Here is a 3,821-nt window from a genome sequence, read left to right as displayed (position 1 = left end):
AACTATTAAAGAAGAGTCTGTTGAATCATTTGAGGATGATACTGAAATCTATTATGAGGGCCTAGCTTAATATGCTACAAACTTGGTGAAAATCTTCACACCTAGGAAGGGTAACAATCAAGAAAAGTATAATAGAGTTTTTAATAATGTCAAAGGAAACTCTAGTTCTTATAGTAGAGAAAAGAGCTTTGAGAAATACACTAGGGTCTCCAAGCACAAGGTACCCTAGGATATACAATGTTGTGAGTGTCATGGTTTTGGGCAAATTCACATTGAGTGCCCTAATTACAAGAGAACCAAAGGAAAGCAATGAATTCATCCTTGAGTAACACTAAATTTGAGTCAACTGACTCTACTGTACTGTCTTTATCATATGAGTTAAAATGTTAATTCCAGGACCTTTGCTTTGTCTATTAATTGGAGTTAATTGTGATTCTAGATGTAAGAATATGTTTAAACATGGATATGCATCTGATGAGAATGAATCTGATTTGAAGCTAACATATGAAAGTCTCTATGAAGAGTGCCTTAAAATGAAAAATATCAATATTGCATATCTTAAGAAGCTAGAGTAATGTGAGAATAATATATATATATATATATATATAAATAGTTGGGTGATTTATATTACTTGTGACATTTTAAAATCTGATATTGCTATGTTCATTGGAAAAGATAAATCACTTGAGAAGAAATTAATTGAGCCTGAAAATTATTTGAACAGATTGATCTCTAGGAATACACTTAATATATATTGCTACAAAATCAAATGCATTCTCAAGATAAATCTGGTTTTGGTTTTGTGACTGATACTATGTATTCTTGTTTTGGTGCGAAGAAAGTAAATTTTATTGTCTATGGATAAAAGCAAGAAGGCTAATATTTCTAAGCCCAAGGTACCACATCCTCCCAAGATACCACTTTCTCAACGCGCGGTTTGTCTCTACTTGCCATCATTGCGGTAAGATTGGTCATATTTCACATAATTGTTTTAGGTTGAACCCCCAAGGGCATATGAATGAGTTGGTACTTAGCCAAGAATATGAGTGTTTTATTTAATAGATTCCATGACTTAGAAAAATTATCTTGAACTCATGAACATGCACATAGACTTCAGAGAATTTGAGTTTCTAAAGTTGATCATGTCATTCACCCATCAAGGGGAGTGGTAATGGTCTTACCTAGTATTAGGGAGACACAACATGCCTAGGAATAATCTTAATGCTTAGATTATTTTGCATTTGTTTCTTGTTTTATGTTTACAATATTGCGTATTTTGGCTTATATTTCTTTCGAATTTATATTTACTTTCTATTCTTTCCTTTAGGAAAAATAAAAAGAAAATTTTGAGAAGTGAGAAATTCTAAAAATATTTTTATTGTATATGAATATATCATTAATGGGATTCATTTTGATATACAAAGGGTGTCATGTTTTAAATATTTCAAATTTATGCATGATATGTGTATTGTATGTAATTTATGTTTTGCACCTCACAATGCACACCCAACTTAATTGATCGACGTTTTACCACTTACGTAAGATTTTGGAGAGCAATCAGAGGTATAGGGAAACATAACTCATGGAGAGAACTGATCATGGGCTAGATTACCTTTATTATTTTATATCTCTATGTGCTTAAATAAAAGTGCTTCGTACAAAATATTATCTAGCACTTTTCCTATAAAAAGAGGGTAAATTATAGAACTTGTGTATGGAAAAGCCAAAGCTCAAAAGTGAAAGAAAAAAGGTGACGAGTAGCAAGAAAAGAGAACAAATCAGCTCATTGAAAGGTGGAAAAAACAAAATTTTCTATGCCTCATGCAACATTGGGTTTTTGACCTTTCATTCCTAGAAACTATTTCTTTATACTGATGGTTTCAGGTTACAGTCCAACCCCACTCACACTATTGCAATCATAAGCTTCTCAAATGAGTCACGTTACACTTCTACGGAAACACTCATGAAATTTTATACCATATTATGTTACTTGCTTGATTTATTGAGATATGATGTCATTTTCCATATGTTGCATGTCTTTAAGTGTGATTAAATTAATTTCATTAAATTTTTTGATCAAAATCAAGTATATGTTTTTTTTAATTTTCCTCTGATTTCATGTTTTCTCAAACATTAGTGACTTAAAGCATTTTGACATGGTATCTGAATTTTTTGTCACTTTACATGAGCAATTATTACTCTCATCTCAGTATATATCATAGCATCTATCATATCTCTTTGTCATTTTCTTACAACAAGGAAGCGAATAATGTCATGCTTGACTTAAGAGTGAGTTATACTACTTAGGGGAGTTGGATGATAGATATAGGAGAAAAATAGTTGATGATGTTGACATTATGTTATATTGATATTATGTTCTTATTTTTGTTCACCTCCAATTATCTATTTGTTCTTTGTATGTTGATGTGCTTGTTGATCGTTTTAGAACAACAAAATGTACTTTGGTGTTTCTATACATGTAACTTGTTTAGTTCTATTTTGGTGGTTTGCTAGGATTAGACTAAGTTAATTGAATTACATAGAAGTTTTTTCCTAGGATTGCCAAAGAGGTAGATGGTTAATGCAAATATAATATGTTGGCATGTTCTTATGATAAAAGTCGGTCCTATTGAGTTGTAAATATGTTGGGTAGAGTCTAAGTTACATTTGGAACAAAAAGTGTGAAGCTTGCAAATTCATAAGCTTGATGAGATAGACTTAGGATGAGTAAATCAAAAATAATCTTTGACCCTCACATTGGATTGAGGTGATCTTAGTGATGTTGGAAAGATAACTCAATTATTTACATATTTATGTTTCACAAGTATCTTCAAATTTCAACATTTACAGGGCCAAAATAGTTTGAAAATGTCACAACCGAAAAACTAGACAAAACATTCGCATGATCTTCGGCTCAACCTTCGCTTCAGGAAAATCATGAGAAACACTTTTTCACTTGGGTTTGGACTTTCTAAATGGCATACACAAACCCTAAGTATATATAGAATAATATATACGACTTCTAAGGTGTGGAGAGAGACCAAAGTTGTTGTATTCATTGTATTTATAAGAGAAAACCCTAAAGATTGATTCTTTCATAATAAACAAACATTCATCATATTATACTCTTATTCGAGTGTTGTTGAATCCATTGGTGTGGACATGCTCGTTGGCCAAAAGGACTTCTGAAGCTGCCTGGATGTAGAGATTGAATGGGATACTTGTGGTGTTGCAAGCTAGATTTAATTACTTCAAGGGTATTGTAAGTGTTTTGAAATTGGCTGCTATTAACTTAATTTCTATAGTAGATTTTAGTTAGTGAATTACACCCGAAGTGGTTTTAGATTCTGAAGACGTTTTTTAAATAAATTTCCATTTTGTTACCAAATTTGATGTGTTGATTATTTCTTATGATCCGATTGATTCATTTTTAATTTAAATAGTCCAATAAATTTAAAAAACAACTATTCACTCCTCTATGTGTATTTGGGATCTGAACTACCGCATGGTTTTTCAATCTCAAATCATCAATGAAAAAGATAATTTCTGGAATTTTTAGTTTTATCGACTAATAAAGTATATGGCACAAATATATATAATATGGCAGAAACACAACATCAAAATGACGCCATTCCCTCTACTCTGTAGGCATATCGGAATCAAATATTGATAGAAGGATGGGAAATACAACATGCACATTACGAGTACAACACCATATCTTTCATGAACACATTTTTTCATGAACACAAACACCATATATATCTTCCTTTTTCCAGTTAGAACACTCTTAATTGCAGAACTGTTATCATAGCCGACCAAGC

The sequence above is a fragment of the Juglans regia genome, chromosome 8 (genome assembly GCF_001411555.2).
Source record: "Juglans regia cultivar Chandler chromosome 8, Walnut 2.0, whole genome shotgun sequence".
NCBI lineage: Eukaryota > Viridiplantae > Streptophyta > Magnoliopsida > Fagales > Juglandaceae > Juglans > Juglans regia.
This window is presented reverse-complemented; position numbering follows the sequence as displayed.